Genomic DNA, 13,016 nt, shown 5'->3' with positions numbered 1-13,016 from the left:
GAGGAGACAACAGCAAAACACGCCCCCGAATCCGAAAAGGACGCTGCCTTTCTCCGAGGCATTTCTGCTCTGCCTCGGAGAAAGGCGGTGGTGTCTTCCGGTGCCCTCGGCTTGTTTTTTTTTTCTCCATAGGGCTGTGGATATCCTGCGAGCTGCCTCTGCCACCAGTCACATGCGCCTTCTCATTGCTCGGGACGATGATGCCAAATGAAAGCAAGAATGCATTAGCCATATCCGTTTTTTGAGGCCGTTTTATCCTTTTCATATTATTTGGAAATGAGAATAACCAACTGCAAAATGAATCCCAAAGCCTATTGCCTGAGACAATTACGTGCAATTTTTTTTAAGAGCTTAAACCAGATATGACTAACAGTCTAGCATCGAAATTTTATTTTTGGTGGGAAAATAAGGTTTTTTTGTATCGACGTGGCTGCTATTTCAATGTACAGAATGCACTCCGAAACGGTTTTTTCTGTTGTCATTTTTCATCGCCGCTGCGTCTCATCTATAGGTCTCCTGTAGGTACCAGGTTTCTGAATGGAACATAGGTGCGTTGTTTGCGAGCCTATTTATGTGGGTGTTTAGATAGCGCTATGTATCTCCTTGCAGCTGCTTCACGGCGCTTTGTCCTGATGGAAATGCAGTTAAGAGCGAGGATCAGGGCAGAGTCCCACAGAGTGTGTGGAGGGTCCGACTCCCCACACATCATTTGCCATGCACCGTTACACTTTAAAACAAATATACACTGAGAGCCGGCTGCGAGGCGCCATGAAGTGCGGTCAAATGCAATTCAATGTGAATTTAGGCAAACAGCGTTTTTGAAGGAAACATCACTGGCGGCGCACGCAGTGATTTGACAAGCAACCAATATTTGTTGTTGTTGATTGAAATGCATTTAATTTCACAACCGTGTTCTAAATAGGGTTTATTTGAAAAAAAAAAAAAATTAGGAGCATTTAACGCGTACGATATGTTTTGCAAACACCGAATTCCAACTTGCTAAATGACTGTTCCACTGAATTTTTTTCGCACTTTGAAAACAATATACTCAAATACACAGGGTACTTTTGCTAAATTAGGTGTGCTTTGTCGTTTTGCCACACATTTGGGAATTTAGGGGCAGATTTATGAGCCCCTTGCGCCACTTTTGCGTCACTTTTAACATGGGAAAAGTGACGCAAAAGTGGCGCAAGGGGCTCATAAATCTGCCCATGAATGTGCTACCTATGCGCCGAAAGTCTAGTTTCGTGGCGTTTTCTTCGGATATTAGATCGTATTTAGTTTACAGCGCTTCCATGTTTCGGGGGGGGGGGGGAACGGGGGGGGGGGGGGGTTCTTCATCTAGTCGAATTTTCGTTTTATTATTTATTCTTTTCCGTCATTTTTTTTGTCATTAAAGCAGATTCCTGATTTACGGAACAACGGTCTGTGCATTTTTCAAGAACTGGACAGTTTAGGATTGCAGGACGGCCTGGCGGTGATTTATTTATACTCCTGTTTAAGTAATATTTATTTTAATGTTTACCCCTCCGAGTTGCACGTGAGTAGAACGCCTTTGCTCGAATGAACAAAACAGCTGTTTGTAGCATCCTTTTACGAGCACTAACACATCGTGTGCACTTGTGGTTCGCGGGCTTAAACTCTGTCTCGCACAGAGTACTGGAGCCGGCAGCGCCCGTGCCGCCGGTGGGGCGAGGGTACCCCAATAACGCCCCGGAGAGCCGAGGCTCAGGGGCTGACCACAAGCCCCTGCCTTAAACTCCAGTTTAGAGAGACACCGAACATCTTTCTGCCTTTCGAGACGTGTGAAGCGGTCTCACCAGCCATGTAGAAATAATGAACTCAACTTTCATTGCAGAAACGAGCGCAGCGTCGGACTGGGACATACAATAAAAGTGGCCACCGTTGGCGAACCAGAGAGCAAACCAGTGGCCACATTTCCAAATCAGACCCGTTGTGAACTTGTAACAAGCATTTACAATGCAATGGTCTCAGCATTGGTAAAGTTAGAGCTATTGGCATTGCTCATGACATTATTTTTGTTAATGTTTTTGTTTTTAAAACATTTAAAGAAACGGCATTGTCATGAGCAATGCCAATAGCTCTAACTTTAACAATGCCGAGACCGTTGCATTGTAAATGCTTGTTTTAAATCTAATTGCCACTGACTACCTGGCGGTGCAGGAGTTATGTTTGGGCAGGCGGTGCATGCACACTGAACTTCTTTAACACTTGCACATGCCAGCTGTCTAATAAAGACGTTATCTGTTTTTATGCACTTTTAACACGTTATCAAATTAAAAGCAAATTGTTTTATGTATATATTATGTTAATAAAGCAGGACTTCTGACTTTCCGGATCTCTTTACCAGAGGCCCCCTTGGAAGGTGAGGGCCCTTGACAACTGCCAAATTTGCCCACGCCTTAAAACGACTCTGCTGTAATTCTTGTTTTCTCCGTTCTCCCTAGTACAATATGACAACTATATTTCCAAAACTAAAATAATTTTCTAAGTACACAGTGTACTTGGTATTCCATTACCGAGATCAATTGTGCAAGCATACTGCTAATATAAGTTTTGATAGCTAATAAAGGGGCCACACCCTAAGGCGGTGGCCTCTTTGTGCTAACCTCCCCAGGTCATATCCATTCTTGGTAAATGTTGCTTATGAATCAGTAGGAGGAGGCAGACTCCCAGGCTGCGTTTTCTATGTCCTCTTAACACTTCTGTCACATCTCTCCACAGCTGAGCAAATTAATTGGCCTTAGGGACCATTGTCTACCAAATTCCATTTTCATGGTGTTGCATGCACTCCAGCCAGGCAGACATCTGTCAATTAGAAATCAATGTGAGCCTTTATTTATTGTTTTTATTTTTTTTACTTTATCAGCTTCTAGAGTACAATGTTACCTCATAGGGTGTCCTGGTCCTGGGGCATAAGGGAATGCAGCATCAGGGAGGAATTAACTGGCATAGAAAAAGAAGATGTTATGCTTTTTTGGAACAAGAGATGATCTGGAACGGAGAGGAGACAGAGGGAAGGAGTATTCCAGTATTTGGCAGCCAAGAACTAAAATAAACGACCACTCACTCTGAAATTGCATATTTGGATCCATTGAAGTGGGAATGTTTCGGGTCGCTGAATAAGGGTACAATCTGTGTGGAAGACAGTCGGGTGCGGTTTTGTATTTGTCTCCGTGGCAGATGCACATGGGTTTGAAGAAGATGCACTTTCGAATAGACAGACAATGGAGTGCCGCAAGGTACATAGAGATGTGTGATCTGGAAGGAAGGCCTAAGATAAGTATAGCAGCATTATTTTGGATGATCTGAAGCTGATTTAAGTGCCAGAAGGGAACCTAGTAGAATGAGGTACAGGACCGCAAGTTGAGGAGCATTTGTAGGTAGGAAGATGAGAAATTTTTCAAGAGTTCCTATTGGATGGAAGCAAGTGGCTGTGATTTTGTTGATATGCTGTTGTGTCAATGTGTCAATGTGATATGATGTGTCAATTTGGATGACGAAATTGGGAACAAGGGTGGATTGCATGGGATTGTTACCAAATTCATTTGGCCAACAATTGGCATCCCTGATAGTTGCATCGTTATTAGGAATGAGAACTAGTCTTGTCACGGTCAAGCCTGAATGGCATCTTGGCTCATGCACTCATCCAATTTAGTTTGGGTTTCATAGAAGCTATTATGAAAAATGATGGCCATGTCAGCATCATATACCATGAAAGAGAAACCATAAGAACGAATGAGTAGTGCTAAAGGAAGCACGTGGAGGCTGAATAGAGTGGGATTTATGGCTGATCCTTGTGGTACTCCACAGGATAGGTCACAAATGAATAAGCGATAATTTACCAGTTGTACAGCTTGAGCATGGTTGACCAAGAAATAGGAGAACCAGAGCTAGGTCACATATACCAAACTGTGATAGGTTATGGAAGAGGGTGTGATGTGAATCTGTATTGAAAGCTGCACTGAAGTCAAGGTAAAATGATGTTTGCTGTGCTTCCCATGCCAATATTTCCAGTAGTGGCTTGCCCCACTCTGAGTACCCTGTCTGTACTCAGAGTGGGGCACTCTACATTTGAGAAAATGGCCTCCCTACAGGGTTGTATGACGTTACAACGAATGCCATTACAACACATGCCATTACAACGCATACCTTTACCCCAACTTGCTGTTGGGGGTGCGCTGGAAGTTGTAATAGTATAATTTACTATTCCAATTCCAGTGTGTGCAACAGTAGGGAAGGTGTGGGAGTTAACTCCAACCCCTTCTCCCCCCTGCAACATGTCTTTCGCGTTGTAACAACATGCGTTGTAATGGCATGTGTTGTAACGCTTCCATTGTAAAGGCTGTTTCCCCCCTTCAGGCACCCGGCTGGGCGCTGTCCGCACCAATCACAATGCTGCCATTGCAGCGTTGTGATTGGTAGAGGGGAGGGGAGGGAACGAATATTGTGAGCTGCGACTGTCCCTAAGGTACCCCTGTGGGCAGGGTGCAGTGTATGTGAAAGGCAGGACATGCCCTGGTGTGTGTGGTATGTCCTGATAGTGAATTACTGCCAATTTCGTTTTATACTATTGCAAGGCTATCTGTTCCCATAGGATAGAATGAGGAGTTTATTTATAACATCTTATAAATATAACTACCCCTGGGAACAAGGTAGAAAAATGAAGTTTAGCATGCCTGAACTCACAATGTTAAAATGCATCTTTTAGTGAAGGTGATTTTTACGTTCTGTGTTAAAAAATACCACTTTTAGAAAGTAGGTATTTTCCTGCTTAGCCATCCAGTGTGCCTCAGCTAGATTAGTGTATTGCATGTTTGGGTTTTGGATGACAGGGGCTGGGGAGGAGCAGTAGATCCAGAGTGCCTGATAAGTCAGGGCTGGGCTAAATAGACCTGGGCTGCATTTAGAGTAGGGGAGGAGATTTCCTTTCACCTGAATGGGCCTGGTCTGCCTTCCACAATGCTGTCTCCACCTCCTGCCAGGAAGCTGCACCAGAGAGGACAGAACCGGATTTGACCAAGCACAGGGCTTCTCTGCCACCAGAGAAGAAAGGATGTTGCTGTATAAAAAGGGGGGCCCAGGCTTTTAGATCACTTCTGGGAAATCAAAAGGAAGCTTTGTCACGGAGAAGAGCTTGAGAAACTGGAGGAGGAATACTGGCCCTTTTCTGTGTGCTGTCTGGGGTTGGCCTGCAGTTGCTGAATCTGCCAAGGAAAGGAGAAGGTCTTTGTTGTTTGCTGTGTCCCCTGCTTGAGGAAGATCTCCAAGGGCTTGAAGTGGAGCTTGCCCCCTGTTCACAAGGTCTCAGGAACATCAAAGACCTCACCAAGTGTCTGGGCACCGTCTCTGGAACCGCTGGTTTCAGTTGCCTGGAGAAGAAAAGGGTAAGCAACTCTGTCACCAAGTTTGTCGCAGGATTCCATGTCCTGAAGGCACCGTAGAGAGCACCACCTCATTTTGCAACGCAACCCTGGTCTCACCAACTCCGTCAATGAGCCGCTGCTTGCAGCACTTCCTGTGGGCATTGCACTCTGCACCTATTCGCTACATGCTGCAATGTCGTCATTGATTCCGTCGCTGCCCGGCATAAAATATTGACCGGCTCCATCGCCACATCATGACCTGCCAGCACCACATCGAGCACCACCTCACCCTGCAACGCAAGCCTTGGTCTCACCGACTCCATCAATGAGCCTCTTCCTTCACCGAGCCGTGAGGACACCACATGCTACAACGCTTGCATCTCACATTTCAACTGCGACGGTTGCCCTGGACCGGCTCATACCTTGTGTCGGCCGCAACAACAAAAGGTATTGTCTCCGAGTCTGTTGACGCTTTAGCTAACCCTTATCGACACGGTTGGCTGGAATTGTTACACTGTGTCGCATTCATTATCATGGTAACCCCGAACGGAGCTACAGAGTTGGAGGAACTGTATTTTCATGTTTTTCCTGCAATTTAAAGGTCACTTTGTACCGTAACTATTTTTAGGAGTATTGCATGTTGGATTTTTGATGTTTTTGGTCTTGTTGGTTTACATAAAGTTTACTTATTTCTCTAAACTGTTGTGCTGTCCATTTGTAGTGTTTTCACTGTGTTACTGTATGCATGCACAAAAGCTTCACACACTGCCTCGGAGATAAGCCTGTCTGCTCGTGCCAAGCTACCAAGGGGGTGAACAGGGGTTATTTTAGAAGTGTCTCCCCTTACCCTGAATAGAAGCAAGGGTCCCTATTTGGACAAAGGTACTTACCTCTGCCAACTAGAGACCCGCATTTCTAACATTACCTCCATTCCTGAGTCCTCAGTCGCGAGCAACGAGAGTGTGGCTACAGGCTCAGTAGTTTTGTTGTGAAGATCTTTTCTCTCTCTCCACTCCTCTCGCCTCCCATGTATCCCTGCCAAAGCACAGTGGCGAACAATAGGGAGGCCAAGGTCCTGTGTTGACTCAGCTCAATCCCTGAGCAAGGGGCCTTCCTCTCCAGTGGTTCCCGCTCCAGGTGGGAAGCATGGAGGCCGGCAGAGGAGAGGCAGACTGATCTCCAGGCTTGAAATCCAAGCAAAACCAAAGTTGAAAGGGAGCCATGGTTCGTGAGCATATGATTTCCGTACCAGACACCAGGCGAAATCGGGTATCGGCTTTGCATATCAAATAGTAGTTGGGATACAAGGGTGCAGCTGGGACTGTGAAGCTATAATAATGCATGTTAGTGTTTAACTCAAAATATGAGGCTTCGCTTACCATATATTTGCCAATTAATCAAGTCGTGGGCATGTTAAACTTTCTTTAACATGCTGTACCTGTACCTTAGCGTATGAGCCTAGACTAGCCATTTTCTGGTAGCGCCTTCGACTATGAGGATGCATTTGGCTTATTCTGGCCTAAAATGCTGCATCTAGCATATGATGGATTTAAATGTAAATATATGTATGTGTGGTAGACAGAGCCTAGATGCTGCCTTATCTCAGAAGTGTGTGGTGCATTCAGAACTGGATGTACTTTAATGAGTAAACAAGGTTGCAATGTTTATATGTATCAATATTCAACCATGTAAATCGATGCCTAGGCACACGATTTTGTACATGGCATAAACAGGCTTCAGCATAGCATTTAAGGCTTCAACTGTCATAAGAACATATGGAAATAGGATCTGTGCCAAACGTATTAAACCAATATATATTGTACAGGGATATCATTTTAGGTGTTGTATGTAGTACTAACATATGATCCAATGCATCTGATACATAAGAATGTACCTGCATGCATGACAACAGCACATGGACATAATTGTCCAGAACATTTTAAGGCAGTGCCTGCCAATATGGTAGCCCTACCTGGCAATTTAATGTGTATAGTTCAGAATATGATCATCAAAATAAGACATATGTGACTGCACAGGATGGCAGTGCCTAAGACTATGTGGCTGGATTTGTCATATGAAGGCAGCATCTTCACATGAGGCGAGACTGTACGTGTGCATGACTTATAATATTTGCACCCTGTCAATAAGTGTGAAATGCTTCTCCAAGACAATTGAGTCTGGACCAGGACAAACGAAGGCTGTAGATGGGATTATCGTACACCTATTCTGTGGGGGATGTAACTAGCTAATTACGGCTCTCTTTGAGCACGTGAGATTGTACCTGTCATGTATTGGCTATACTGGGCAAACAATGAATGAACTTGGCCTGTGACTGTGCACATGGGAGTCTGTACCTCTTCATAGAAGACTGCACATTGCATATGATATTAATGACGTAGTTTGTCGGCTGTCTCTCTCTGTTGTAGTGTGGTCTTTCAAATGTGCATTTAAGGTTGTTTATATTGGCAGTACCTGAACATTTTAGACAGCATCTGGCATATGAGAATTTACATCTTTATATTTTGATATTTTGAGTCTACCAGTGGCTAACTGAGTCAGCACTTGCCTTCGAAGCTCAGAAATGAGCATTGGATGGCTAATGGGTTCCTGGGATATTCCACCTGGCATACGACGACAGTACCTAGGCATTAAATAAAAGCTGTAGCATTATTCATCAACAATTGATGATGAATATTTTTAGAGTATATGCCATAATGTTTTTAGTGTATATATCAGATTTGTTGCCAGACTGATAATCGAAACAGGTCCCACACACTTGTAAGAATAGCTTTGTGTCTCGATTAAAGGCATTCACTCTACCATAATTGGGGTTGTTGCTTTGAGAAGCAATGTTTGCCCAAAGTGAAAAAGTGGCAGCAAGACAATCCCTCGTCCTAAGCATGGCTCTGGCAGCATAGAAAGTAAGGAATAATGCAATCAGTCCCATCACCTGGATATGATCCAGGCAGCTACATGCCTTTAAGAAAGGGTCCTGTGCTTTAAACATCATTTACACATGATTGCGCTGTGCAAAAACGGGGACCATTTAGATGATTCATTTCAATATTAGCAAAGTATAGAACTGTGAGCCAGAGGTATTCATGCAGACATGAATATTTTATGTTGTCCATTTTCCCTTGTCAGAGCTGCTCAGTTCATCATCAGGGACACTTAGACACAAGTGAAATGGAAATGTTTCTACCTCTAAACCGTCACTCTATTGAACTAAAATCTGTTCACTCTTTGTACTTCGCTCAATGAAATCAGGCTCGTCAAACGACCAGCATCATCCAGAGTGTTAGAAATGGGATCTCGGGTTGGCTAAGCGTTGCGCCAAAGCCAGACAGAGACCACCACTCTTGTCAAGGCAAGGGAGTTACATGCCCAAGATAACCCCTGCTCACCCCCTTGGTAGCTTGGCACGAGCAGTCAGGCTGATCCCGGAGGCAATGTGTAAAGCGTTTGCGCAACACCCACACAGCAGCAACACACTAGGTACACCACAAAAGCAACTCCACACAAGGTTATATATAAAAATAGCCTTTGTATTGTCATAAATACATTAGAAACATAATCACATTATATACACTGTGCCAACTGGCACTAGGCAATATTCACCGGGGACTATTTACACATGACAGGGCCAATGGGGCCACTGTCAAAACCATCACAAATCACCAATTGTAAATGTAGCACAAATAGTAAATGTAGCGCACAACCAGTAACTACTGGTCAAGTTAGGAACTTAGCATGAGATCCTGCCATGTAAAACACAGGAGGCATAAATCACCTTGCGCATGAAACTAAATTACCATCAAACATTATGCCATAATAATATGAGGCATTAGGCCTCGCAAGCATAAACACTTTAGGAAACAATGGGCATCAAGCCAGGGAGCCCCAATCGGGGGCGCAATGCACTGACACTGGCCCCAGGCCAACTGGCCTCTCTCAGGGGCTCAAATGCCCTATGTCCACAACAGTCAGGGCGTAAGCTGCCAATGCAGCAAAAGCAAAAGGCGCAATTGTTCAAGCCTAAATTGGTAGCTGCCCACTAATTGCTGGGCAGCTATAGAATGGAGCATGGGCACCAGCGTGCCCCCTGATCCCCTTCCTGGGACTCTATGGCCAAAAATGCTCCACGTTGCAGCTGCCCGCCACTGCGGTGCGGCTGGAGACAGAACCGGCACTGGCACTCACTGTGCCACGAAAGCCCCACTTAGGGACTTCAAACAGAATGGCCCCCAACGTTGCAGTGGCCCGATACGGCGGCACCACTGAGGAAAACTCGGCCCCTGCACTGGAGATGAACTGGTTCCCACTGGAATTCAGGGCAGATGGGAGAATCCCCAAAAAGTGAAGCCCTCACTCACCAGGCTTTGTGTATGCTCCTCCGGTCTCCCTCTTTGCCGTCGGGGCTCTCCTCAACATGCAGGTCTCTCTCACCACACAGAGCCCTGCGTGCGTCGCGCTGCCTCCTCACTGCGGGGTGGGATCCTGCTCACCGGCAGACTTTGTTCCGGCGGGACAGCGTTTTACCTCTTCTCCTGGTCCCCCTTCCAGGGACCGGGACATAAACTTGGAGCCGGCGAGGCTCCGCAATGAGATCAGCAGGGGGGACAGGCACTGGCAACGTGCCTCGTCGGGCCCCCCTTGCAACGGGACCACTTTGGACTTCCTCACAACCACGGGGCTTCCACCAGTTCATAGGAGCCCCGCTTGGCCGGTGACTACTTCCGGGCTACTTTGGGGTGAGGCCCACGTACGATCAGGCCTTCCCTTGCCTGACTTCCTGGCTTGGCGGCGTTGCGGGGTTGGCACCTGCTCGTCACTTCAATAATCAAGGTGAGGTCAGTGGCATAACGACAATTGAGGGGGCCCCCCTGCAAGGTACGTGGAGGGGCCACCTCCGGACTCTGTCAGGAGCTCCCTGGCCAAAGTGCAGTGTTGAGGTGGCCCCCTGGAGCTTGGGGGCCCCCCTCACTGCGGGGGATGCGGGGGCTTGTGTTACGCCCCTGGGCGAGGTAGGCACCCGCCAGAATCCAGAATAAGCGGGGTGGGCACCCACTCTAGTGCACACAAATGCAGGGTGGGCTCCCGCTGAAGAACACAGAAATGCGGGGGAATCCCCTACGCCGGGGATTCCCTGTTCCCAATGAGCAGCTCAGCGCTGCAGATGCAAAATAGAAGCGCTCTCTAAGCGCTAGGGCAAAGTCACCAGCCCTCTTCTTTAAAAGCGCTCCCAGTGGTAAAAGTCAAAAGTCCAGGGTCAAAAATGGAGCGCTCTTCCCAGCAATAAATAGCAAAGCACAAGGGGGCACAAGGCTGGACTCAGGCAGGCCAGCGCACAGGTCCCTCCAGCAGGGAGGCAGTCGCTTGTGGTGGTTCCTCCTGGAGCCCAGCAGCCCCCAGCATCAGGACCAGCACAGCAGAACATTTTCATGGGGTCTGAGCCCCTGTATTTATACCACTTTTCCCCTTTGTGTCACAGCACAGGGTTTAGGGATACCAGTTAGAACTGGTATAGGGGAGCTTTGGAGCACTTTCTTTTGCTCAGCTCCTCTCTCCTTTGTTAGGTTGGGGCTCAGGGATCAGACGCACCACAGGGGGCGGAGCCGGCATTGTGGAGGGAAGGCACAGCCCTATTCAGGTCCCAGGTGCAACTCCTCCCTCCCATCTAGGTGCAGATCTCTCTATTCTCCACTGGGCTGACTCACACAGGCTCCTGGAATTCGTCACACCATCCAGCACCTGTCAATCACAAGCCAGACATGCACTCCACATCAGGCAGGCAGACACACAGCAGACAGAAATGCCAACTTCTAAAAGGGGCACTTCTCCACCAGTCACAATAAATCTGCGCACACCATTGCACAGCATTTATTCTCACGAGTTCGCACATACTAAACTCGACCCTGCACTCCTCTCACACCAGGAATTATCATGGACACACATATCCCCCATGCATTCCTATGGGAGGGCAGGCCAGTCTCACCACACACAGTCAGAGAGCGCACAGACTTTACACTGGACCACCAATACCAGGTCACAGGAAAGGCAAAAAGTTTAGGGGTGAACCTGCCAAAAGGGCCAAGTCCAACACAGAGGATAATGAAGCTATACTGCCCTAATAGAAGCAGGAACTATCCTTTTCTAGTAGTGAAGGTGACTGGTCCTGATGCCCATGTTCTGTTGGTGGGAGTGGGCAGTGTGAAGACTAGTCAAGATTACTCTTCATCACATCCTCCTAATTGATGGGCAAAGAGTACTTGGGAGGCAGACAATGTGTGAAGTGTTTTTGCTTTTAAGGTTTCCTGGCAATGTTTTCTGTTAATATGTTTGACTTTTGTATTTGTTTACAATTCGTGTGAAGAAAAGGGGAAATCAGGTCAGTTAAGTCTCCTGCGTAATTCTCTGTGTGCATGCGGCAAGATTTGGATATATTTTTCATTTTTCACTCTTCTTCCCGGGGAGAGGCAAAGTATGAACTCCCACAAAGTTAGTAAAACAGTGCCCTGTTAGATAAAACAACATTTCAAAGAGTAAAAAAAGGGTTAGTTTATGGTAGCAATGCCACGTAGCAACAGAGAAAAGCATTTATTTATTTAGCAGCACTAAACACGTTAGTGTCTGAAAACAGAACAATCACATTCCAAAACCAATGTATCAAAAAGTAATAAACGTTCTTGATTAACTAGATCAGAATGACAGACACTCAGTGGATTAGCGGGTAGAAAGGCATGCATTTTCAGAGAAAATGATAAAACACGCCGATAGAAACAAAGTGGGTGTAAAAATCAATATCATTATAGGCGCATTACAAAAGGCAGCAGGTGAGACCACTCTTGCACCAAAAGGGCAAAACCAACAGTGACCAGCAAACTGTACTGACCTACACATGCTGGAAGGTTGGGGGCAGGGTCATTATCTTCTAGGCTAGTACACTCAAATGCTTCCAAACTTCCAAAATTCTTCTCGGGTACTCCAACCACAGAGCCAATAGAGACATAAGCCCCCCTGTTCCTGCTACAGCCAAATGACCCAATTTATTCCGATGCTGCATATGGTGATCACTGCTAAAGTACCCAGACAGCTGGGGGTATAGTCTCTGGTTCAAGCTACAGTCAGCATGAGAGGCATCTCCGTCCCTATCTTTAGCCAGGTCTTCAAGCACAAATAGGTTTGCTGGTGGCTCACTGGTTAGAGGCGGCAGACCCGTAAGCAGAGAATCGGCCAGGGACCAGGGTTCAATTCCCGACGCGGCAGGGTCGTGGACCAGGGTCAAAACGGACTCGATAATTCTCGCCTCGGTACCTACTCTAACCAGGAACACACTCGGCAACTCTGGGCATTAAGCTTGCCTCATCTCTACAACGGCCCCCCACAGACGCCGGGGATGCCTGGTTTCACCTTGGAGATACCCAGAAAGGGACCATCTCACAGGGATAGCCAGGACGGGTTCCCCAGCGGTCTACAGCGCCGGGACGCCCCGTTGCTGGGGCAGCTGTGCGCTTTACAAGTTTACAACATTTTCCAAGATGTCATTCTCTTGCCTCTTTTATTCTCCCTGAGACAACAGGGAGCCGAGGTTGTCTGACCCATGAGAGCGCCTCCAGACGTGGATTACAC

This window comes from Triturus cristatus, chromosome 7, assembly GCF_964204655.1.
Source record: "Triturus cristatus chromosome 7, aTriCri1.1, whole genome shotgun sequence".
Taxonomy (NCBI): Eukaryota; Metazoa; Chordata; class Amphibia; order Caudata; family Salamandridae; genus Triturus; species Triturus cristatus.
Note: the sequence above shows the minus strand (reverse complement) of the source record.